The following is a 26712-nucleotide window of genomic DNA, read 5'->3' as shown; positions in this document are numbered from 1 at the left end:
CTTTCTTATGTGCCTTCTTACTTAATTTAGACTTAGTCCCGTCAACCAATATGTTCCCTCTTCACCCAGAGAGGACAGTCTGAACCTAGAGGAACAAAGGGAGTAGAAGCCCGTGCTTGCTCTGTGGCCTGGCTCTGGCCATTTTCACTGCCTCCTGCTATGAACTCTTAGACTGTAGAAGGCCACCTCTTAGAGAACATTTCTTTGTCATACCTCTTTGACAAATCCCGACTCAACGGGTCCACACGGTAAATGGAGTCACTTGAGCCTCTGGCAAGCCATATATGTCAATACTGGCAAGACCTATAAAACTTCTCCTAACAATCGAGTCTTTGTCTCAAACAAGCCTACTCTGGAAAGCCATCCTGCGAAGTAAGCTAAGGTGGGCAACTGCCCGAGACTTCCCTGACCTGTACACTTCCGGGCACCCTGAAGTCCAGTGCATGTAAACATCTCCTTTGTTCCTTCCTGATTCTCCTCTAGTCAGATGCTCAGCCACCTGCCACTCCCCGAGGTCCCCTTGCTTTGAGCCAGACCTTTGTGTAAGTGACTACAGAAACCACCACTCTCCACGCAGTCATCAGCCAAAATCAAAGTATCTTTTGTCAGCTTGAGCAGGTTGAATAATAGCCCCTGAAACACGGCCCCCCAGGTCCATATCCTTGCCCTTATAATCTATGATTTTCAGTACATTTGGAAAAAGGTCTTTGTCGATATAATTAAGTTAGAGTTTGGAGGTGGCGGGATCCCTCAATAAAATAAATCCCAAGAACCCTCACACATGGAGGACAGGGGGAGATTTGAGGCAGAAAAAAGGGAAGATGTGGGCACATAGAGGAGAAGGTGATGTATAGACAAAGTCAGAGACTGAGTGATGGGCTCATAAGCCGAGGAAGAGAGCAACCCTTAGAAGCTGAAAGAGGCACAGAGTGGATTCTGCCCTCGAACATCTATAAAGCTCTACCGACACCTTGATTTCAGACTTTTGGCCTCCAGAACCATGAGAGAGGAACCTTCTGTTGTTCAAGCCACCACGTCTGTGGCCATTTTCATGACAGCCACAGGGAACTAACACAGCTGCCATTAAACCTTTCCCAGGGCTTCGTGGTTTACTGCACAACACTGTCTGGCCTAACCTCCATGTGTTCAAACTGTTTCAAAGGTCACAATGTCCTACCACCTAAGAAAGACCACAGCACAAAGCCATCTTCTCTGGCAGTACCAAGACAGTCCCCACATAGACATTTTACTTGGCAGACTTTGGCTCCTTTTTATTTCTCAGTGTTCCCATGTAATGCACTAAATGTTAACATCTTTCAAATATCCTAATAAAGTACAAAAACCTTACTACATCTAGGTCTGGAGTAGGGTAGGAAGTAAAAAAGGAAAGATAGAGACTGAAATATGTTTTTACTTTTATTGATAAGCCAGGTTTGAGAAGCCCAGTGTGAATGAAAGCTTAATGGCCCCAGAATTGGGCAGATTACCAACTAGTAATACTCGGGATGTGAGAAACAGAAGATACCCACTCGCATTCTCCAGGAAGAGAACAGAATTAGTCAAGGCGAGCATGACCGGTTAATTCTTCCTAAACTTTCTATGGACACCATTTGCTCACCTTAGGGGCAGAGTAAATAAAGAAGCAGAGCTGAAATGAGCTAAGGAGCGCTCTCTTGACATGACTAAAGGATCAGGAGTGGCGAAGGAACATTTGGTACTCCCTACTCCCACCCCAGCATTTAAAAACAAAACAAAACACACATTTACAATGCAAAACATATCAAACGACTTTAACCCTGATTTACTCTTCCTACAATAAATAGCCAATCAAGAGCCTTGGGCAAAAACATCCTGATTAGGGCGCCTGGGTGGCTCAGTGGGTTAAGCCACTGACTTTGGCTTAGGTCATGATCTCAGGGTCCTGGAATCGAGTCCCCCATGGGGCTCTCTGTTCAGCAGGGAGCCTGCTTTCCTCTCTGTCTCTCTCTCTCTGCCTGGCTCTCCGTCTACTCGTGGTTTCTCTCTGTAAAATAAATAAATAATCTTTAAAAACAAACAAACAAAAATCCAAATTAGCTGCTGATAAAATTCTTTGCGAGCAGATCCCTCTACATGGCTCAGAGGGCGAATATAGACCTGTCTTGCTTCAGGACTTTCTTACCAAGAATCCCTATCATTTGTATCCTATTCTACAAATACGGCCCATGGCCTAGCTCCACCTTCATCTGCTCTTCCTGGGTTAGTCATAAAGACACGTGTAGAAATAAACAGAAGGCACAAGGTAGGAATGTATAAAATAGTGGGAAAAAACATTCAAAGTGGAGTCCAGTACCACCACCATTTACCAGAGGTGAACTTTCAAGCAGCAGCATTCACATTCCTTTTCTGGTTTATCTGTCAAGTGCTAATAAGCAGTATGTACATAACTCCTTTTCCTTTTCTGAAATCTGGGTTTTATGGCTAGCCACCAGACACCAAGTAACATGCTAAGGCAACATCGACAGATCAAAAATGTCAGTCCCTGGTCTCAAGGAACGTTGCCTAGGAGAAGACAGAGACGTGTAAAAAGCACAATTAAAATACAGTGTAGCCCACACGACTGTAGCCAACGCAACAACCAGGAAGGCCAAAGTGCCATGGTAGCCAAAAGGAGAGAGTGGTCCCAACACTAAAAGGACGGCACAATAAAAATAATATGCAAATTGAGTTTTGAAAAATGCAGTGGCTTTTTCCAGGTGCACAACAGGGAGAAAGGACTGCTTGGTGGAAGGAAAAGGACAATCCAATATGGGAAACTACTCACATAACCCAGGAAAGTCAAGTGGGGAGTAGCAGGAATAGGGATTACATAAACTGGGCATCATGACTCTCTGTAAACAGAAAGCCCCTGATTAATGACTCAACTGACAGACCATACGCCCATTTTGCAAGACTACCTTCAGAGAAACGCTGAGGACCCATTTAAGGGGGAAGAAAACAGAATTAGTAACTCCTACCAGAAAGACTAAGGACCTGATATTAACACCAGGAAACAAATGAGAAGATATTCAGAGGCAGAACCCAGTGTGTCTGACGATGAATTCAGATTTGGCGATGAGAAGTCATTAGGAAAGGACAAACAATGGTAATCTTAACATCTTCTGCCTAAAATGTTCTCCCTAAAACAACGTACAAAGAGTTTCTTACAAGTTACAAAGACAAGAATGCTAGTTCAGTGATCAAGTCTATTGGAGTTAATTGGTGATGGCTCTGCGTTCTCTCAGCCTTCTAGTTCCATGGTCTTTTCTCAAGGATTAAATGATCTGAGGATCTGGCTTTCAGTTTTTGTTCACAATTTGTTGGTTCTGATATCTTAGTGCTGGCAGTTGTTCAGTTATTAAGAAATGGTTCAATGTCTTGGTCTCTAGCATCCTTCCAGGCCTTCTTTTCTTGATGTTTTTTGCTTTCGTTTCAATCGCACATTTAAATTTTTCTTATTTTGGTAAAATACTTATGGTTTTATTTTTGTTTATTACGGTAAGATTCTTACTGTTTTTATTTTTAATTTTTTTTTTTTTTCTGGCAAGAGGTCTTCTCAAGAGGTTGTGCTCTTTGAAATCCCATCAGCAATGAATAGGATTCTCTGTTGTCTCACATCCTTACCAGCAAGTAGTACTGTCAGTTTTTGGTATTTAAGCCATTTTATTAAATGGGTGGGGTATCCCACGGGTGTTTTGTTTTTCTCTAATGCACAGTGCATATCCTTTTCCAATAATTCCCCAGTGTTGAGCAATTCTTTTTTAAAGATTTTATTTATTTGACAGAGATCTCAAGTAGGCAGAGAGAGAGAGAGACAGAGAGAGAAGCAGGCTCCCTGCTGAGCACACAGCCGGATGTGGGACTCGATCCCAGGACCCCGAGATCATGACCTGAGCTGAAGACAGCAGCTTAACCTACCGAGCCACCCAGGCGCCCCTGTTGAGCAATTTATAGACGCGTATTTGTCCTTTTTATATACTATCCACTAAGATGTCGACTCCTATTGCCTTTTCATTTTAACTGATTTGGGGAGTTTAGTTTCTTATTATGAAGTTGTTGTGGTCGTTGTTTTTGTTGTTAGTTTACTACTTCTCTGAATATTCCGCACGCATATCTTTCTTTAGATATGTGTTTTGAAAACATATTCTCCTAGCCAGGTGCTTGTCTTTCCATTCTTTGAACACTGTCTTTCACAGAATGGACATTTTAAAATTTAATAAGGTCCACATCATCAATTTTCTTTTCTTTCACGAATCACGCTTTCTGTGTTGTACATAAAAACTGTGCTTCAATCACACATTTAGTCTTTTACGGTGGCAAAATACACGTAACAGAAAATTTTAAATATACACTTCAGTGGCATTAAAATGTATTCACGATGTCGTATAACCATCACCACCATCCATCGCCAGAACTTTTGTTATCATCCCAAAGTGAAACTCTATTCCCATAAGAACAACATCCCAATACCCACTCAGCGCAAGTCCTAGAAACCACCATTTGACTTCCTGCTTCCATGAATTTGCCTATTCTAAATACCTCAGCTAGGTAGAATCATATAATATTTGCCCTTTTGTGACTGACTGACTTCACTTAGCATAATGTTTTCAAGGTTCATCCATGTTGTAGCGTGTATCAGAACATCATGACTTTTTTAGGCTGAATAGCATTCCATTATACCCATATATCATACCCAGTAGGTACAGTAAATATATGTATACATTTCCTATACATTATAGGAAAATGTAAAAATACGTATTTGGTATTAGAAATCGGAGAAAACTTTTCTATTTTCAGGAAATTTGTCTAATAACAATTATCTTCTATCAGGAGCTCACTACCACTCTGAGAAGATGGGGCTAACCCCCACACTGACTCACTGAATGTCTTTCTTACATGAACCAAAGAAGGCTGAACCTACTCTCTAAAAAAGTCTTCTCTGGCATAGATCTAAGAGAGCAAAAAGAAAACCTCAAGAGGTTCAATACTTCTGTTCAGAGAAGCAACTGGAACTTTCGATGATTACCTGGCACTGACCAGACTTGCTTGACGTGAAAATAGAATTGTAAATCTCACAAGATCAGATGACCTTGGAAGAATTTCAAAACTCCCTGCCATTAATTGGAATTCCCTTAAGAACAGCCTTCCTTAAACATACTGATAATACGCTTCACAGATCGATATTCAGAAGCCCATGTTTTGGCTAAAGGAGCTTCAGGAAAACAAAACAAAACAAAACAAAAGGAGACTTGTGGTTTAGTTCTACCTACTTTGGAGCCTCTGTTTAAATCACCCACTTCCGCTGGGTGGCTCAGTGGGGTAAAGTCTCTGCCTTCGGCTCCGGTCATGATCCCAAGGTCCTAGGATCGAGCCCCACATCGGGCTGTCTGCTCAGCAGGGAGCCTGCTTCCTCCTCTCTCTCTCTGCCTGCCTCACAGCCTACGTGTGATCTCTATCTGTCAAATAAATAAATACAATCTTTAAAAAAGAAAAATGAAACCATATTTTGGGGTGCCTGGATGGCTCAGTGGGTTGGAGCCTCAGCCTTCGGCTCAGCTCATGATCCCATGGTCCTGGCATCCAGCCCAGCAGTGGGCACTCTGCTCAGTGGGCAGCCTGCTTTCTCTTCTCTCTCTCTCTCTCTCTCTCTCTCTCTGCCTACTTGTGGTCTCTGTCTCTCAAATAAATAAATAAATAAATAAATAAAATCTTTAAAAAACAAACAAAAAAAAGAAACCATACTTAATCAAAGGATAGAAACACCAAACTTAACACCAAAGCCAAGAGACTGTGGAAGTCATCAACCACAGAAAGATTCTGAAACCTTTCTAGAAGGCAAAAAGTGAAATGTAGGCGTGGTGGACAGAATGATCAAGTCAAGACTACCCTGAGAAGGGGCTGCACAAAGCCAGTTTACTTCTGCTGAGCCTCGGTTAGAGTAAAGAGAGAGAAGAGGGGCTGAAAACAGGGAGACAAAAGTCCAGAATAAAAGTTCATGTAATGAGCTCCAAGGATCACTCAGTCGGCCCTCCGTATTACTCTGTATGAATTACAAGAGATTGTTGGTGAGCGAAATAAGGGAAAGGGAACGAGTGGCCAGCCACAGGTTATTAGCTAGAGTTCACTGTCATTACTACCAATTCCATCCAAGGTTGCCCACCCATGGCTTCATTTGCCATAACTGAAGATAACTGCTTTATAAATGGTCAAACAAGGAGTAGTCTTTCTGGCAAATTTATAAATAACTGTTATTGTTAAAATATTTTCATTCATGACTAAATCAATCACTTTAAAAAAATTTTACCTTGACAAAGTCTATCTCAACCTGTCTGCATCTGCCAAGCCATATATTATCTAAGAACAACGACTTCCCAACTAAATTATTTCATCTTACGAAGACAAGTAAGAGAATGGTCTGTATTTTGAAAAAAGCACCCTGTCCCTATTCCCATTTGACAAGAAAAATAAAGAGGTGATTTTTCTGGGATATCCTTGTCCAAATTTCCTTTTACTGTCCTGAAGTCCTAACACTCATCATGTTTAATTCTTCCTCCTTTGGGAAAAAAAAGAGATAGAAATCATATGACTGTAATTGATTGTTTTCAGATATGTCAGATGTGACCACCTTTTTCAGAGTTCCTCCAAGAAATCTTTGCCCAAAATTTCTACAAACTTGCTATTTCTGTTCAAAAAAATCAAAAAAAAAAAAAAAAAAAAAAAAAGGAAATCAAGAAATTGTTCCCTACTGAACTCTCCTCAAATGATATCAAGGAATTATGGCTAAATGTCATAGCTGTAAATCATTTCTCCTTCTAGAGAGTTTAGAAAGGCCTTATAATATTTGTCCTTTTCTGCAAGCAGAATGTGCGTCTGAGTGCGACCTCCTGTGTCCCACCAACCTCAAAGTTTCGTAAGGACGGATGTCCACATTTGCTCCACCAACAGAGCTCTAAAACTAATTCTGTAGCATATGAATCATGTCCACAGCTATTTCAAATACAAGAATTAAAAATATATACAAAACTTTAAAATGTATACACATTGTTTTTAACTGATCAGTATGATTTTTGGTTCTGAAACTTTTGCATGTCATATTCGTAATGTGCAACATCAGCCCCATGAGAGAGAAACACTTCAGTGAAGTAAGTTGAAGGGCTGCCTGGGTGGCTCAGCCAGTTAGGCGTCTACCTTCAGCTCACGTCATAATCCCCAGGTCCTGGGATGGAGCCCCGCCATGGGCTCTCTGCTCAGTGCAAGGCTGCTTCTCCCCCTGCCTGCTGCTCCCCCTGCTTGTGCGTGCTCGCTCGCTCGCTCTTCTCTCTCTCTCTCTCTCTGACATGTAAATAAATAAAATCTGAAAAAGAAAATGAAGTAAGCCAAAGAAAAGAGACTCAAACTAGGTAGAGCCATGCGTAAGGTAAGATTGTTTTGAAATCTTTCTCAGCATGCGGAAGCTTCCAGCTCCTAGACAGGAATACACGTTCCCCTTGCCACACTCCCAAGAGTAGGTCTCCCCTCTTGTGCATAAGAACGTCTAGAATTACATGTATGTGCCAACGATGTCGAGGGAACCTGGCTGGCATACTCACAATGAGCAAACTGTATTGATCTGACTTTAGTCCATTACACTGCTCCACTATTAAGTTGAATAAATGATGGATTTGCTTTCTAGACATGAACCAGCTTCTCATCTATATGGAATCATCCACCGGTGCATTCCTTTCAGGTGGATAACAATTTATCTAGACTATAATCTTTATATATTTACATAGCATCTTCAAGTGCCATCTTACCTATCTGGATCCTTCAAAGTAGACCAAAGAGCAAACCGGGTCTGCAAGGCTGAATTACGACTGTGGGATGGTACAAGGCTGGCAACTGATGGTCCGTGACTCCCGTCTTCTGAGATCAGAATCCAGTGTGGTCCTTGAACAAAAGAAGACTTCATATTGGGCAGTGGCTGTGCTCACTGTGAGTACAGCAGCACCGTTCTCAGTACCCTAAGAGCTACAAAAAATAAAAGTAAAAATTTAAAAAACGCTCACACACCCTCCGGAGTAAGAGCTCTGGCATCACTCGGGCTGGGCTGGGTTCGAATGCCGAATAAGGCACTACCGTCTGTGTGACCCCTGCCAAATTCCCAAAAAGAAAGAGCGAGCTTACCTGCCGGAAAGGGAGGCCACGGAATACAGACAGCATCTAGTCAGGTCAGGGTTAGGAGTCTGGCTCAGAAACCACCTCTGCGGCTTGCCAGGTGACTCTGGTGGCCTGGCTCCAGGCCTCACAGGGAAGCAGGGAGGTAGCCTCGAGCAGCAGGCCACCCCTCGCAGCGCTAGGGGGCTCCCGTGCTCGCTTGCTTGGCGGGCTCAGGGGAGGGCTGGCAACTCACGGCGGGGGCGGGGGCGGGGGCAGAGGACCGCAGCAGTCCCACAGAGCTCCCCACCATATGGCTGCCCAGAGGCGGCCATATTGGGTCCAAACAACTCAGCCACGTCAGAAGGAAGTCCCAGGCCCTGGAGGCTGGTGGGCGGGGCCTTCCAGGCCCTGGAGGCTGGTGGGCGGGGCTCTGAGGCCTCATCCTTTGCCCTCTGGCATACGCACTTGCCAACATTGGGCCTGCTCCTCCCTTCTCTGTGACGTGCTCCAGGCATATATCACAAGCACCGGGCTGGGTTGCTCAGTGCCTGCTAGACCTCGAGAAGAGTTAGGACCTCCGGAGGCGCTCTCCGAGTTTCATACTCTTGTCTCGCGATCGTTTGGCACACTGCAAGCGCTACATGGGCAATCTGCTTAGTAAGTTTCGTCCCCCGCCCCGCCGCCGTCCCCTGCCAGGCCGATGTCGCCCGCTGGTCTCTCCTGCCTGCTCAGCCTCCCATCCTGTCCGGCACCACCCGGCTGCTCCGGCTGCTCCGGCTGCTCCCACACCTTCCCACTGCCCTGGGCACAGGCCATTCCACCGGGATCTTAGGCCTTTACCAGCTAGCTTTCATGTGGAGCCAAGGAGACGGTATCCGCTCCCTCAGGCCGTGTGTTCCCCTGTGGGCCTCCTCCCCTCGGTGAACTGGAGGGACCCTCTGAAAACACCTGTACGGTCTGCTTGTACCTCCATCATGTTCAGACCCTCGAGAACCGTGAGGATCCCTCCACCCCGGCAGAAATTCACTGTCCTGCCTTCCCAACCCCAGCAGACAGTCGAGGCTGTGAAGCCGAAACCATCCAGTTACCTCCCGGCGTCCTGCCCAAAGGCGGTGGGGGAGAAGGTCCAAGAAAGCCCAGAGAAGGGAAGGATGATTTGGGAGACACCAGAGGGCCAGATGATGGGAACAGGGACCCCCACAGCAGTGGGGATATACTGTGGACATCCAGGCCCCTGGAGACCGGTGGACTGCTCAGTTCCCACCAAGGCAGCCCTGCACCTGGGGACCCATCTCCCAGTCCCTCAGGAGACAGCTTGGGGGCAAACACTCAGACACCTCGGGTGAGCTCCCCCTCGCCCCCAGCAGAAAGACCTGCTGTCACTTCAGAGGGCCCAGCTGGTGACGTTGCTCCTCTTCGGAAGCCTGCTCCAGAGGTAGCAGTGCTCTCCCACCCAACCCCAGGCTGCCCCTTGCTGCAGGAGACATCAACACAGAAAGTGGTGGCTGAAAACCATCGGCCTAGCCAGAGCACACCAGACCTCTTGAGGAAGGTCACAGAGGCGCATAAGCCTCGAGGCAAGCCATCCGAGCACCCCTTGCCACCAGTATCTGCCACCAGTAGGCCCTCCAAAAGGAAAATACCCATGCCACTTTCTGTGCCTCTGCCATCAGCAATGCCATTCCAGTGGGGCAGAGGAGAGTTGCCCCCACCTCCCAAGCTTCCTTGCATAGCTTTGGGCAGAAAGCTGGGCATTCTGGACAATACCGAGGGGCAGGGGAAGAAGACCTTGGAGGGCGGAGCAGAGATCCTGGCAGACGACGGGGCCACTCAACCTGCCCCTTCCTCCCCCCTACTTGCCTCAAAGACTACAGACTCCCTGCCCCCGGCCATTCACACATCACAGGTCCCTGGTCCTACCACCGACTTGGCTGACCAATCTGCCAGGCCCCCAATCCCATCTGTCCCTCCACCCTCCCCAACAGAGACTACTGATCAGGGAACAGCCTCTGGAGCTCCAAACTCTCCCACTCTGGCTGTTCCTACTGGCTCTCCTCCCCCTGGGGAAATTCCACTTCAGAAGGAACACCCTCTTCAACCACTCATCGGTACAACACCTACTTCCGACCCCCCGGCTCCTCCTTGTAACACCTCAACCGTCTCATCACAGCTGCCCTCCTGCAAAGGAGAATCCCCAACTCCTATGTGTGTCGATCCCTCAACCGTCTCATCACAGCTGCCCTCCTGCAAAGGAGAATCCCCAACTCCTATGTGTGTCGATCCCCCCCCTCTTTTCCCACCCACCCCTCTTCCAGTCCCTTCCCCAAAGAGTCCTGGTATTTTTGTGGCGGCATCAGCCACAAAGGCATCAGCCAACTGGACATCTGGCCATACTTCCAACGCTGATGTCACTGACATGGACACGACTCCTGCTCCTCAAGCTATCACGTTCAGATCTCCCCGGGGCCCCGGGGTGAGCTCTCCTTCATTATCCCAGGGCCGTTGCAACAGGACGCTGAAGCGCCCTGGAAGCACTCTGGCCTCTACCATCCCATTGAAATTGATGGCCACCTGCCCCAACATCGCCCCTCAGCCCACACAGGGGACACGTGCTGGGCAACAGCAGACAGCGGTTCTTCCCAGTGCTGGCATTCCCACTGGCTTTCTGGCGAATTCTGGAACCACCAACGTTCCAGTAGGCAGCACCTCTGCAAACTACAGCTCTACGCCTGAGCCCATGGATACCTCACCTCCCTCACAGGCCATGGTCTTTCGTTCACTGCCAAAGTCCCAGGCAAACCACTTAGCATTCCACAACACACCACCCAGTAGCAGCCACACCACCAGCTTACCTGGCAAGGCAGCCATGACACGCATAGCAATTCCTATCCACTATGCCCCACGAATCCTCCCTCGGCCCGGATCTGGGAACCCAAAACGGCACTAGCCTGGCTGTTCCTACCCGCTGGGAAAGCCAGTAGGCCCAACACAAGCCACAGGCCCAACTGCCTCTCTAGTCCCACCATCCAGAGATGGCAGGAAGCAAGCAGGCCTCTGCATTTGGCACCACTGTCAAAAAACGAAGGCCTTAGGTTCCAAGGCAGGTCTTCTCCCCGGTGCCATATCAACCACTAGTGGCCGTGCAGTTGCCGCTGGGATACACAGTGCCAGGCTCGCACTAGTGGCCGTGCAGTTGCCGCTGGGATACACAGTGCCAGGCTCAGCGGCTCCCTGCTCACACTTGCCCCTCTAGGCCCCCACATGTCAACAGCACCTGCAGCCCCCGTGGGCGGTGGCAGCTTTGGGTCTGGTGTGCCTATGCCAGGCCCCGCTCGCTCACAGGTACCCGGAACATCCCAACTTGGGGCAGGGCTGCAGGGGGCACCCAGCACCACTTCCGCTCCTCCTGTTGGTCAGACAACAACGGCCCTCTCTCAGAACATTCTGGGTGCTGCCGGAGGACAGGCAAGTACTGTCACCTTAAACCCGGTTACCTGGGTCCAAGCAGTCCAAAATGTGGGAGGGGCGGTAGTGGGACACCACAGTACAGTTTCCACTGCTGGAGGTGCTGGTGGGCCCAGTACCCTTCAGCGTGCCCAAGGAACACCTAGACCAAGGAAATCGTCTCCACGTGGAACACCAACGACCAAGGGCAAGCGAAACACGTCTACTTCCAACTTGTGCTTGGAGTCAAACACCAAAAGCCAACCCGCCCAAAGCAGGGGTGGTCCGATTACGGGACACGACAACACGGCTCCCAACGTCAGAGGCTGCAGTGTGCGCATTACCCGCAAAGGCGTCCACCGTTCAACGAAACAACGAAAGCCAGGGGTAAGGACTACCACCTCACAAAAGAGGAATTCGACATCGAGCGAAGTGCATGCTTCGCCAGGAAATCCGAGCCCTAGGGGCCGACCTGCCGAAAGTACGGGCAGCGCACCTGACCGAAAGGACAACGGTTGCCCCACTATCGCAGCCTCTGGTGTGCCCACGACACAGAAGTGCTCACACAGAAGGGGCTCGCCTGGCCACACGACCGCTCTTGTAACTCCAGCTTGTAACACCACCACTCGGTGCTTCAACCCACCACTACCTGTTCCCTCCTTCCGCCAAGCACCTGTGGCGCACCTGCCCAGACTGGTCAAGCTGCCCTTCCTGCATTCCATCAGGATAACTCGGCCCCACCTGATGCAAACTCTATAGACCACATCGTAGCCATGATGGCGGCCCTTTCTATCAGCAAGCGCCCTCAGAAGACTTGCAGACTACCTGGCACTGACACAGGTGGTGCTAGGGGAATCAGCACCACATCTTCTGTGACCAGGAACGCCAAGGGTCCCCCATCCACACAGACCACACGGAGCGCCCCCAACCACAGCACTGATGGTGCAATGGGGGGTAGCGCCAAGACCTTTTAGAAACATACCCTCCGAACACGTAGGCCTGCCCCTAGTCAGAGTCCTCCTCTGACTTTGGAGAAACCAGCAATGTGTTCCGAGGGTCCTGGCCTACTGTTCCTGTGCCCTGGACATAGCTGAGTCACCGTCATAAACTGCCCAGGGCTTCCTAGGAAACTACCAAGGTCCTTTCTTTTGGGAAGGGACATACCAAGTTCCTACCAAGTTCCTGCACATTGTTATGTGACAGTAAATGGACTTTGCTGTGCTGTACGGGGACTCAGCCCCTTCAACTGAAACTGAACCTGTTTTCAGTAGTCAGAAGGAAACACCCTTTGCGGGTGTACATTTTGCAAGGTGAGGGGCACCTGAGCCCAGTTAAGAAGTATACCAGATTCGAGAAGTTCCAGATACAGTTCCAGAATAGAAGAAAGCAGCATGTATCCTCAACGGTGCCCCCCAGCGCACCCCGCTGCCCCCCCCCCCCGGTTGGCGTTAACTTGGCTGCCCAAAGCTCTGAGCCAGTTTTGCCTCCTCCTGCAACCGGCAGGATGCTGTCTGCTGTCTGCAAAAGTACCTTGCCCCATGCCTACCTGACTCAAAGGACCCTTACCTTTCCCAAACTGAACATATACTTCTCTAGCTATAAAACATATACTTCTCTAACTATAAAACTTTGTTCCTGTTAACCTGCCTTTGCTCATGTGCCTTTTTGTCTCAACAGTGGAGAAAGAATTAACCTATGTGAGTGGTGATGAGTTCAGCCAGAATTAAGTCTGTACAATTTTCTGTGTAGCAGGGGCTGGGATGTGGAAGTAGCCAGGCTGCTAGTGCTGACTCCTGAGATCTGCATTTTGACTGGAAGGGGTGACAATCCAGGAGGACATACGGTTCAGAGGCGGGAGGGATGAGGTGACTGCCCTCCCCTCTTCCCTCTGTGTTTCGCTCTCCTCTCCCCCCACTCTGACCTCATTAGCGGCGGGATAACCCCCGATGTGTCAAAGGAAGCCACTCGACGATTTTAGTTTCTAAACATGTTGAAATGTTTTCTTATGTGCCTTCTTACTTAATTTAGACTTAGTCCCGTCAACCAATATGTTCCCTCTTCACCCAGAGAGGACAGTCTGAACCTAGAGGAACAAAGGGAGTAGAAGCCCGTGCTTGCTCTGTGGCCTGGCTCTGGCCATTTTCACTGCCTCCTGCTATGAACTCTTAGACTGTAGAAGGCCACCTCTTAGAGAACATTTCTTTGTCATACCTCTTTGACAAATCCCGACTCAACGGGTCCACACGGTAAATGGAGTCACTTGAGCCTCTGGCAAGCCATATATGTCAATACTGGCAAGACCTATAAAACTTCTCCTAACAATCGAGTCTTTGTCTCAAACAAGCCTACTCTGGAAAGCCATCCTGCGAAGTAAGCTAAGGTGGGCAACTGCCCGAGACTTCCCTGACCTGTACACTTCCGGGCACCCTGAAGTCCAGTGCATGTAAACATCTCCTTTGTTCCTTCCTGATTCTCCTCTAGTCAGATGCTCAGCCACCTGCAACTCCCCGAGGTCCCCTTGCTTTGAGCCAGACCTTTGTGTAAGTGACTACAGAAACCACCACTCTCCACGCAGTCATCAGCCAAAATCAAAGTATCTTTTGTCAGCTTGAGCAGGTTGAATAATAGCCCCTGGAACACGGCCCCCCAGGTCCATATCCTTGCCCTTATAATCTATGATTTTCAGTACATTTGGAAAAAGGTCTTTGTCGATATAATTAAGTTAGAGTTTGGAGGTGGCGGGATCCCTCAATAAAATAAATCCCAAGAATCCTAACACATGGAGGACAGGGGGAGATTTGAGGCAGAAAAAAGGGAAGATGTGGGCACATAGAGGAGAAGGTGATGTATAGACAAAGTCAGAGACTGAGTGATGGGCTCATAAGCCGAGGAAGAGAGCAACCCTTAGAAGCTGAAAGAGGCACAGAGTGGATTCTGCCCTCGAACATCTATACAGCTCTACTGACACCTTGATTTCAGACTTTTGGCCTCCAGAACCATGAGAGAGGAACCTTCTGTTGTTCAAGCCACCACGTCTGTGGCCATTTTCATGACAGCCACAGGGAACTAACACAGCTGCCATTAAACCTTTCCCAGGGCTTCGTGGTTTACTGCACAACACTGTCTGGCCTAACCTCCATGTGTTCAAACTGTTTCAAAGGTCACAATGTCCTACCACCTAAGAAAGACCACAGCACAAAGCCATCTTCTCTGGCAGTACCAAGACAGTCCCCACATAGACATTTTACTTGGCAGACTTTGGCTCCTTTTTATTTCTCAGTGTTCCCATGTAATGCACTAAATGTTAACATCTTTCAAATATCCTAATAAAGTACAAAAACCTTACTACATCTAGGTCTGGAGTAGGGTAGGAAGTAAAAAAGGAAAGATAGAGACTGAAATATGTTTTTACTTTTATTGATAAGCCAGGTTTGAGAAGCCCAGTGTGAATGAAAGCTTAATGGCCCCAGAATTGGGCAGATTACCAACTAGTAATACTCGGGATGTGAGAAACAGAAGATACCCACTCGCATTCTCGAGGAAGAGAACAGAATTAGTCAAGGCGAGCATGACCGGTTAATTCTTCCTAAACTTTCTATGGACACCATTTGCTCACCTTAGGGGCAGAGTAAATAAAGAAGCAGAGCTGAAATGAGCTAAGGAGCGCTCTCTTGACATGACTAAAGGATCAGGAGTGGCGAAGGAACATTTGGTACTCCCTACTCGCACCCCAGCATTTAAAAACAAAACAAAACACACATTTACAATGCAAAACATATCAAACGACTTTAACCCTGATTTACTCTTCCTACAATAAATAGCCAATCAAGAGCCTTGGGCAAAAACATCCTGATTAGGGCGCCTGGGTGGCTCAGTGGGTTAAGCCACTGACTTTGGCTTAGGTCATGATCTCAGGGTCCTGGAATCGAGTCCCCCATGGGGCTCTCTGTTCAGCAGGGAGCCTGCTTTCCTCTCTGTCTCTCTCTCTCTGCCTGGCTCTCCGTCTACTCGTGGTTTCTCTCTGTAAAATAAATAAATAATCTTTAAAAACAAACAAACAAAAATCCAAATTAGCTGCTGATAAAATTCTTTGCGAGCAGATCCCTCTACATGGCTCAGAGGGCGAATATAGACCTGTCTTGCTTCAGGACTTTCTTACCAAGAATCCCTATCATTTGTATCCTATTCTACAAATACGGCCCATGGCCTAGCTCCACCTTCATCTGCTCTTCCTGGGTTAGTCATAAAGACACGTGTAGAAATAAACAGAAGGCACAAGGTAGGAATGTATAAAATAGTGGGAAAAAACATTCAAAGTGGAGTCCAGTACCACCACCATTTACCAGAGGTGAACTTTCAAGCAGCAGCATTCACATTCCTTTTCTGGTTTATCTGTCAAGTGCTAATAAGCAGTATGTACATAACTCCTTTTCCTTTTCTGAAATCTGGGTTTTATGGCTAGCCACCAGACACCAAGTAACATGCTAAGGCAACATCGACAGATCAAAAATGTCAGTCCCTGGTCTCAAGGAACGTTGCCTAGGAGAAGACAGAGACGTGTAAAAAACACAATTAAAATACAGTGTAGCCCACACGACTGTAGCCAACGCAACAACCAGGAAGGCCAAAGTGCCATGGTAGCCAAAAGGAGAGAGTGGTCCCAACACTAAAAGGACGGCACAATAAAAATAATATGCAAATTGAGTTTTGAAAAATGCAGTGGCTTTTTCCAGGTGCACAACAGGGAGAAAGGACTGCTTGGTGGAAGGAAAAGGACAATCCAATATGGGAAACTACTCACATAACCCAGGAAAGTCAAGTGGGGAGTAGCAGGAATAGGGATTACATAAACTGGGCATCATGACTCTCTGTAAACAGAAAGCCCCTGATTAATGACTCAACTGACAGACCATACGCCCATTTTGCAAGACTACCTTCAGAGAAACGCTGAGGACCCATTTAAGGGGGAAGAAAACAGAATTAGTAACTCCTACCAGAAAGACTAAGGACCTGATATTAACACCAGGAAACAAATGAGAAGATATTCAGAGGCAGAACCCAGTGTGTCTGACGATGAATTCAGATTTGGCGATGAGAAGTCATTAGGAAAGGACAAACAATGGTAATCTTAACATCTTCTGCCTAAAATGTTCTCCCTAAAACAACGTACAAAGAGTTTCTTACAAGTTACAAAGACAAGAATGCTAGTTCAGTGATCAAGTCTATTGGAGTTAATTGGTGATGGCTCTGCGTTCTCTCAGCCTTCTAGTTCCATGGTCTTTTCTCAAGGATTAAATGATCTGAGGATCTGGCTTTCAGTTTTTGTTCACAATTTGTTGGTTCTGATATCTTAGTGCTGGCAGTTGTTCAGTTATTAAGAAATGGTTCAATGTCTTGGTCTCTAGCATCCTTCCAGGCCTTCTTTTCTTGATGTTTTTTGCTTTCGTTTCAATCGCACATTTAAATTTTTCTTATTTTGGTAAAATACTTATTGTTTTATTTTTGTTTATTACGGTAAGATTCTTACTGTTTTTATTTTTAATTTTTTTTTTTTTTCTGGCAAGAGGTCTTCTCAAGAGGTTGTGCTCTTTGAAATCCCATCAGCAATGAATAGGATTCTCTGTTGTCTCACATCCTTACCAGCAAGTAGTACTGTCAGTTTTTGGTATTTAAGCCATTTTATTAAATGGGTGGGGTATCCCACGGGTGTTTTGTTTTTCTCTAATGCACAGTGCATATCCTTTTCCAATAATTCCCCAGTGTTGAGCAATTCTTTTTTAAAGATTTTATTTATTTGACAGAGATCTCAAGTAGGCAGAGAGAGAGAGAGACAGAGAGAGAAGCAGGCTCCCTGCTGAGCACACAGCCGGATGTGGGACTCGATCCCAGGACCCCGAGATCATGACCTGAGCTGAAGACAGCAGCTTAACCTACCGAGCCACCCAGGCGCCCCTGTTGAGCAATTTATAGACGCGTATTTGTCCTTTTTATATACTATCCACTAAGATGTCGACTCCTATTGCCTTTTCATTTTAACTGATTTGGGGAGTTTAGTTTCTTATTATGAAGTTGTTGTGGTCGTTGTTTTTGTTGTTAGTTTACTACTTCTCTGAATATTCCGCATGCATATCTTTCTTTAGATATGTGTTTTGAAAACATATTCTCCTAGCCAGGTGCTTGTCTTTCCATTCTTTGAACACTGTCTTTCACAGAATGGACATTTTAAAATTTAATAAGGTCCACATCATCAATTTTCTTTTCTTTCACGAATCACGCTTTCTGTGTTGTACATAAAAACTGTGCTTCAATCACACATTTAGTCTTTTACGGTGGCAAAATACACGTAACAGAAAATTTTAAATATACACTTCAGTGGCATTAAAATGTATTCACGATGTCGTATAACCATCACCACCATCCATCGCCAGAACTTTTGTTATCATCCCAAAGTGAAACTCTATTCCCATAAGAACAACATCCCAATACCCACTCAGCGCAAGTCCTAGAAACCACCATTTGACTTCCTGCTTCCATGAATTTGCCTATTCTAAATACCTCAGCTAGGTAGAATCATATAATATTTGCCCTTTTGTGACTGACTGACTTCACTTAGCATAATGTTTTCAAGGTTCATCCATGTTGTAGCGTGTATCAGAACATCATGACTTTTTTAGGCTGAATAGCATTCCATTATACCCATATATCATACCCAGTAGGTACAGTAAATATATGTATACATTTCCTATACATTATAGGAAAATGTAAAAATACGTATTTGGTATTAGAAATCGGAGAAAACTTTTCTATTTTCAGGAAATTTGTCTAATAACAATTATCTTCTATCAGGAGCTCACTACCACTCTGAGAAGATGGGGCTAACCCCCACACTGACTCACTGAATGTCTTTCTTACATGAACCAAAGAAGGCTGAACCTACTCTCTAAAAAAGTCTTCTCTGGCATAGATCTAAGAGAGCAAAAAGAAAACCTCAAGAGGTTCAATACTTCTGTTCAGAGAAGCAACTGGAACTTTCGATGATTACCTGGCACTGACCAGACTTGCTTGACGTGAAAATAGAATTGTAAATCTCACAAGATCAGATGACCTTGGAAGAATTTCAAAACTCCCTGCCATTAATTGGAATTCCCTTAAGAACAGCCTTCCTTAAACATACTGATAATACGCTTCACAGATCGATATTCAGAAGCCCATGTTTTGGCTAAAGGAGCTTCAGGAAAACAAAACAAAACAAAACAAAAGGAGACTTGTGGTTTAGTTCTACCTACTTTGGAGCCTCTGTTTAAATCACCCACTTCCGCTGGGTGGCTCAGTGGGGTAAAGTCTCTGCCTTCGGCTCCGGTCATGATCCCAAGGTCCTAGGATCGAGCCCCACATCGGGCTGTCTGCTCAGCAGGGAGCCTGCTTCCTCCTCTCTCTCTCTGCCTGCCTCACAGCCTACGTGTGATCTCTATCTGTCAAATAAATAAATACAATCTTTAAAAAAGAAAAATGAAACCATATTTTGGGGTGCCTGGATGGCTCAGTGGGTTGGAGCCTCAGCCTTCGGCTCAGCTCATGATCCCATGGTCCTGGCATCCAGCCCAGCAGTGGGCACTCTGCTCAGTGGGCAGCCTGCTTTCTCTTCTCTCTCTCTCTCTCTCTCTCTCTCTCTCTGCCTACTTGTGGTCTCTGTCTCTCAAATAAATAAATAAATAAATAAATAAAATCTTTAAAAAACAAACAAAAAAAAGAAACCATACTTAATCAAAGGATAGAAACACCAAACTTAACACCAAAGCCAAGAGACTGTGGAAGTCATCAACCACAGAAAGATTCTGAAACCTTTCTAGAAGGCAAAAAGTGAAATGTAGGCGTGGTGGACAGAATGATCAAGTCAAGACTACCCTGAGAAGGGGCTGCACAAAGCCAGTTTACTTCTGCTGAGCCTCGGTTAGAGTAAAGAGAGAGAAGAGGGGCTGAAAACAGGGAGACAAAAGTCCAGAATAAAAGTTCATGTAATGAGCTCCAAGGATCACTCAGTCGGCCCTCCGTATTACTCTGTATGAATTACAAGAGATTGTTGGTGAGCGAAATAAGGGAAAGGGAACGAGTGGCCAGCCACAGGTTATTAGCTAGAGTTCACTGTCATTACTACCAATTCCATCCAAGGTTGCCCACCCATGGCTTCATTTGCCATAACTGAAGATAACTGCTTTATAAATGGTCAAACAAGGAGTAGTCTTTCTGGCAAATTTATAAATAACTGTTATTGTTAAAATATTTTCATTCATGACTAAATCAATCACTTTAAAAAAATTTTACCTTGACAAAGTCTATCTCAACCTGTCTGCATCTGCCAAGCCATATATTATCTAAGAACAACGACTTCCCAACTAAATTATTTCATCTTACGAAGACAAGTAAGAGAATGGTCTGTATTTTGAAAAAAGCACCCTGTCCCTATTCCCATTTGACAAGAAAAATAAAGAGGTGATTTTTCTGGGATATCCTTGTCCAAATTTCCTTTTACTGTCCTGAAGTCCTAACACTCATCATGTTTAATTCTTCCTCCTTTGGGAAAAAAAAGAGATAGAAATCATATGACTGTAATTGATTGTTTTCAGATATGTCAGATGTGACCACCTTTTTCAGAGTTCCTCCAAGAAATCTTTGCCCAAAATTTCTACAAACTTGCTATTTCTGTTCAAAAAAATCAAAAAAAAAAAAAAAAAAAAAAAAAAGGAAATCAAGAAATTGTTCCCTACTGAACTCTCCTCAAATGATATCAAGGAATTATGGCTAAATGTCATAGCTGTAAATCATTTCTCCTTCTAGAGAGTTTAGAAAGGCCTTATAATATTTGTCCTTTTCTGCAAGCAGAATGTGCGTCTGAGTGCGACCTCCTGTGTCCCACCAACCTCAAAGTTTCGTAAGGACGGATGTCCACATTTGCTCCACCAACAGAGCTCTAAAACTAATTCTGTAGCATATGAATCATGTCCACAGCTATTTCAAATACAAGAATTAAAAATATATACAAAACTTTAAAATGTATACACATTGTTTTTAACTGATCAGTATGATTTTTGGTTCTGAAACTTTTGCATGTCATATTCGTAATGTGCAACATCAGCCCCATGAGAGAGAAACACTTCAGTGAAGTAAGTTGAAGGGCTGCCTGGGTGGCTCAGCCAGTTAGGCGTCTACCTTCAGCTCACGTCATAATCCCCAGGTCCTGGGATGGAGCCCCGCCATGGGCTCTCTGCTCAGTGCAAGGCTGCTTCTCCCCCTGCCTGCTGCTCCCCCTGCTTGTGCGTGCTCGCTCGCTCGCTCTTCTCTCTCTCTCTCTCTCTGACATGTAAATAAATAAAATCTGAAAAAGAAAATGAAGTAAGCCAAAGAAAAGAGACTCAAACTAGGTAGAGCCATGCGTAAGGTAAGATTGTTTTGAAATCTTTCTCAGCATGCGGAAGCTTCCAGCTCCTAGACAGGAATACACGTTCCCCTTGCCACACTCCCAAGAGTAGGTCTCCCCTCTTGTGCATAAGAACGTCTAGAATTACATGTATGTGCCAACGATGTCGAGGGAACCTGGCTGGCATACTCACAATGAGCAAACTGTATTGATCTGACTTTAGTCCATTACACTGCTCCACTATTAAGTTGAATAAATGATGGATTTGCTTTCTAGACATGAACCAGCTTCTCATCTATATGGAATCATCCACCGGTGCATTCCTTTCAGGTGGATAACAATTTATCTAGACTATAATCTTTATATATTTACATAGCATCTTCAAGTGCCATCTTACCTATCTGGATCCTTCAAAGTAGACCAAAGAGCAAACCGGGTCTGCAAGGCTGAATTACGACTGTGGGATGGTACAAGGCTGGCAACTGATGGTCCGTGACTCCCGTCTTCTGAGATCAGAATCCAGTGTGGTCCTTGAACAAAAGAAGACTTCATATTGGGCAGTGGCTGTGCTCACTGTGAGTACAGCAGCACCGTTCTCAGTACCCTAAGAGCTACAAAAAATAAAAGTAAAAATTTAAAAAACGCTCACACACCCTCCGGAGTAAGAGCTCTGGCATCACTCGGGCTGGGCTGGGTTCGAATGCCGAATAAGGCACTACCGTCTGTGTGACCCCTGCCAAATTCCCAAAAAGAAAGAGCGAGCTTACCTGCCGGAAAGGGAGGCCACGGAATACAGACAGCATCTAGTCAGGTCAGGGTTAGGAGTCTGGCTCAGAAACCACCTCTGCGGCTTGCCAGGTGACTCTGGTGGCCTGGCTCCAGGCCTCACAGGGAAGCAGGGAGGTAGCCTCGAGCAGCAGGCCACCCCTCGCAGCGCTAGGGGGCTCCCGTGCTCGCTTGCTTGGCGGGCTCAGGGGAGGGCTGGCAACTCACGGCGGGGGCGGGGGCGGGGGCAGAGGACCGCAGCAGTCCCACAGAGCTCCCCACAATATGGCTGCCCGGAGGCGGCCATATTGGGTCCAAACAACTCAGCCACGTCAGAAGGAAGTCCCAGGCCCTGGAGGCTGGTGGGCGGGGCCTTCCAGGCCCTGGAGGCTGGTGGGCGGGGCTCTGAGGCCTCATCCTTTGCCCTCTGGCATACGCACTTGCCAACATTGGGCCTGCTCCTCCCTTCTCTGTGACGTGCTCCAGGCATATATCACAAGCACCGGGCTGGGTTGCTCAGTGCCTGCTAGACCTCGAGAAGAGTTAGGACCTCCGGAGGCGCTCTCCGAGTTTCATACTCTTGTCTCGCGATCGTTTGGCACACTGCAAGCGCTACATGGGCAATCTGCTTAGTAAGTTTCGTCCCCCGCCCCGCCGCCGTCCCCTGCCAGGCCGATGTCGCCCGCTGGTCTCTCCTGCCTGCTCAGCCTCCCATCCTGTCCGGCACCACCCAGCTGCTCCGGCTGCTCCGGCTGCTCCCACACCTTCCCACTGCCCTGGGCACAGGCCATTCCACCGGGATCTTAGGCCTTTACCAGCTAGCTTTCATGTGGAGCCAAGGAGACGGTATCCGCTCCCTCAGGCCGTGTGTTCCCCTGTGGGCCTCCTCCCCTCGGTGAACTGGAGGGACCCTCCGAAAACACCTGTACGGTCCGCTTGTACCTCCATCATGTTCAGACCCTCGAGAACCGTGAGGATCCCTCCACCCCGGCAGAAATTCACTGTCCTGCCTTCCCAACCCCAGCAGACAGTCGAGGCTGTGAAGCTGAAACCATCCAGTTACCTCCCGGCGTCCTGCCCAAAGGCGGTGGGGGAGAAGGTCCAAGAAGTGCCCAGAGAAGGGAAGGATGATTTGGGAGACACCAGAGGGCCGGATGATGGGAACAGGGCCCCCCACAGCAGTGGGGATATACTGTGGACATCCAGGCCCCTGGAGACCGGTGGACTGCTCAGTTCCCACCAAGGCAGCCCTGCACCTGGGGACCCATCTCCCAGTCCCTCAGGAGACAGCTTGGGGGCAAACACTCAGACACCTCGGGTGAGCTCCCCCTCGCCCCCAGCAGAAAGACCTGCTGTCACTTCAGAGGGCCCAGCTGGTGACGTTGCTCCTCTTCGGAAGCCTGCTCCAGAGGTAGCAGTGCTCTCCCACCCAACCCCAGGCTGCCCCTTGCTGCAGGAGACATCAACACAGAAAGTGGTGGCTGAAAACCATCGGCCTAGCCAGAGCACACCAGACCTCTTGAGGAAGGTCACAGAGGCGCATAAGCCTCGAGGCAAGCCATCCGAGCACCCCTTGCCACCAGTATCTGCCACCAGTAGGCCCTCCAAAAGGAAAATACCCATGCCACTTTCTGTGCCTCTGCCATCAGCAATGCCATTCCAGTGGGGCAGAGGAGAGTTGCCCCCACCTCCCAAGCTTCCTTGCATAGCTTTGGGCAGAAAGCTGGGCATTCTGGACAATACCGAGGGGCAGGGGAAGAAGACCTTGGAGGGCGGAGCAGAGATCCTGGCAGACGACGGGGCCACTCAACCTGCCCCTTCCTCCCCCCTACTTGCCTCAAAGACTACAGACTCCCTGCCCCCGGCCATTCACACATCACAGGTCCCTGGTCCTACCACCGACTTGGCTGACCAATCTGCCAGGCCCCCAATCCCATCTGTCCCTCCACCCTCCCCAACAGAGACTACTGATCAGGGAACAGCCTCTGGAGCTCCAAACTCTCCCACTCTGGCTGTTCCTACTGGCTCTCCTCCCCCTGGAGAAATTCCACTTCAGAAGGAACACCCTCTTCAACCACTCATCGGTACAGCACCTACTTCCGACCCCCCGGCTCCTCCTTGTAACACCTCAACCGTCTCATCACAGCTGCCCTCCTGCAAAGGAGAATCCCCAACTCCTATGTGTGTCGATCCCTCAACCGTCTCATCACAGCTGCCCTCCTGCAAAGGAGAATCCCCAACTCCTATGTGTGTCGATCCCTCAACCGTCTCATCACAGCTGCCCTCCTGCAAAGGAGAATCCCCAACTCCTATGTGTGTCGATCCCCCCCCTCTTTTCCCACCCACCCCTCTTCCAGTCCCTTCCCCAAAGAGTCCTGGTATTTTTGTGGCGGCATCAGCCACAAAGGCATCAGCCAACTGGACATCTGGCCATACTTCCAACGCTGATGTCACTGACATGGACACGACTCCTGCTCCTCAAGCTATCACGTTCAGATCTCCCCGGGGCCCCGGGGTGAGCTCTCCTTCATTATCCCAGGGCCGTTGCAACAGGACGCTGAAGCGCCCTGGAAGCACTCTGGCCTCTACCATCCCATTGAAATTGATGGCCACCTGCCCCAACATCGCCCCTCAGCCCACACAGGGGACACGTGCTGGGCAACAGCAGACAGCGGTTCTTCCCAGTGCTGGCATTCCCACTGGCTTTCTGGCGAATTCTGGAACCACCAACGTTCCAGTAGGCAGCACCTCTGCAAACTACAGCTCTACGCCTGAGCCCATGGATACCTCACCTCCCTCACAGGCCATGGTCTTTCGTTCACTGCCAAAGTCCCAGGCAAACCACTTAGCATTCCACAACACACCACCCAGTAGCAGCCACACCACCAGCTTACCTGGCAAGGCAGCCATGACACGCATAGCAATTCCTATCCACTATGCCCCACGAATCCTCCCTCGGCCCGGATCTGGGAACCCAAAACGGCACTAGCCTGGCCGTTCCTACCCGCTGGGAAAGCCAGTAGGCCCAACACAAGCCACAGGCCCAACTGCCTCTCTAGTCCCACCATCCAGAGATGGCAGGAAGCAAGCAGGCCTCTGCATTTGGCACCACTGTCAAAAAACGAAGGCCTTAGGTTCCAAGGCAGGTCTTCTCCCCGGTGCCATATCAACCACTAGTGGCCGTGCAGTTGCCGCTGGGATACACAGTGCCAGGCTCGCACTAGTGGCCGTGCAGTTGCCGCTGGGATACACAGTGCCAGGCTCAGCGGCTCCCTGCTCACACTTGCCCCTCTAGGCCCCCACATGTCAACAGCACCTGCAGCCCCCGTGGGCGGTGGGAGCTTTGGGTCTGGTGTGCCTATGCCAGGCCCCGCTCGCTCACAGGTACCCGGAACATCCCAACTTGGGGCAGGGCTGCAGGGGGCACCCAGCACCACTTCCGCTCCTCCTGTTGGTCAGACAACAACGGCCCTCTCTCAGAACATTCTGGGTGCTGCCGGAGGACAGGCAAGTACTGTCACCTTAAACCCGGTTACCTGGGTCCAAGCAGTCCAAAATGTGGGAGGGGCGGTAGTGGGACACCACAGTACAGTTTCCACTGCTGGAGGTGCTGGTGGGCCCAGTACCCTTCAGCGTGCCCAAGGAACACCTAGACCAAGGAAATCGTCTCCACGTGGAACACCAACGACCAAGGGCAAGCGAAACACGTCTACTTCCAACTTGTGCTTGGAGTCAAACACCAAAAGCCAACCCGCCCAAAGCAGGGGTGGTCCGATTACGGGACACGACAACACGGCTCCCAACGTCAGAGGCTGCAGTGTGCGCATTACCCGCAAAGGCGTCCACCGTTCAACGAAACAACGAAAGCCAGGGGTAAGGACTACCACCTCACAAAAGAGGAATTCGACATCGAGCGAAGTGCATGCTTCGCCAGGAAATCCGAGCCCTAGGGGCCGACCTGCCGAAAGTACGGGCAGCGCACCTGACCGAAAGGACAACGGTTGCCCCACTATCGCAGCCTCTGGTGTGCCCACGACACAGAAGTGCTCACACAGAAGGGGCTCGCCTGGCCACACGACCGCTCTTGTAACTCCAGCTTGTAACACCACCACTCGGTGCTTCAACCCACCACTACCTGTTCCCTCCTTCCGCCAAGCACCTGTGGCGCACCTGCCCAGACTGGTCAAGCTGCCCTTCCTGCATTCCATCAGGATAACTCGGCCCCACCTGATGCAAACTCTATAGACCACATCGTAGCCATGATGGCGGCCCTTTCTATCAGCAAGCGCCCTCAGAAGACTTGCAGACTACCTGGCACTGACACAGGTGGTGCTAGGGGAATCAGCACCACATCTTCTGTGACCAGGAACGCCAAGGGTCCCCCATCCACACAGACCACACGGAGCGCCCCCAACCACAGCACTGATGGTGCAATGGGGGGTAGCGCCAAGACCTTTTAGAAACATACCCTCCGAACACGTAGGCCTGCCCCTAGTCAGAGTCCTCCTCTGACTTTGGAGAAACCAGCAATGTGTTCCGAGGGTCCTGGCCTACTGTTCCTGTGCCCTGGACATAGCTGAGTCACCGTCATAAACTGCCCAGGGCTTCCTAGGAAACTACCAAGGTCCTTTCTTTTGGGAAGGGACATACCAAGTTCCTACCAAGTTCCTGCACATTGTTATGTGACAGTAAATGGACTTTGCTGTGCTGTACGGGGACTCAGCCCCTTCAACTGAAACTGAACCTGTTTTCAGTAGTCAGAAGGAAACACCCTTTGCGGGTGTACATTTTGCAAGGTGAGGGGCACCTGAGCCCAGTTAAGAAGTACACCAGATTCGAGAAGTTCCAGATACAGTTCCAGAATAGAAGAAAGCAGCATGTATCCTCAACGGTGCCCCCCAGCGCACCCCGCTGCCCCCCCCCCCCGGTTGGCG

The 26712-nt window shown here is 48.2% G+C and overlaps 1 protein-coding gene across 14 annotated transcripts in view; it reads right to left on the bottom strand.

Moving 5' to 3' along the window:
• Window positions 1-26712, bottom strand: part of LOC309845973 (uncharacterized protein) — a 231324-nt gene that overhangs the window by 142078 nt on the left and 62534 nt on the right. For 10 of the 14 annotated variants that reach the window (XR_014301637.1, XR_014301638.1, XR_014301639.1 and 7 more), the window contains 4 exons: window positions 21411-21543; window positions 20817-20971; window positions 7812-7944; window positions 7218-7372 (listed from right to left, as the gene is read on the bottom strand). The gene's annotated coding sequence lies outside the window, so the exon portion shown is untranslated. Of the gene's footprint in view, window positions 1-6472; window positions 6572-7217; window positions 7373-7811; window positions 7945-8181; window positions 8407-20070; window positions 20170-20816; window positions 20972-21410; window positions 21544-21780; window positions 22486-26712 lie in introns of those variants that run through there. The other 4 variants (XR_014301652.1, XR_014301643.1, XR_014301653.1 and 1 more) reach the window with 4 other exon arrangements.

The sequence above is a fragment of the Mustela nivalis genome (assembly GCF_964662115.1).
Source record: "Mustela nivalis genome assembly, chromosome: 13".
In the NCBI taxonomy this organism is placed as follows: domain Eukaryota; kingdom Metazoa; phylum Chordata; class Mammalia; order Carnivora; family Mustelidae; genus Mustela; species Mustela nivalis.
Note: the sequence above shows the minus strand (reverse complement) of the source record. Positions and strands in the feature narration are given on the sequence as shown.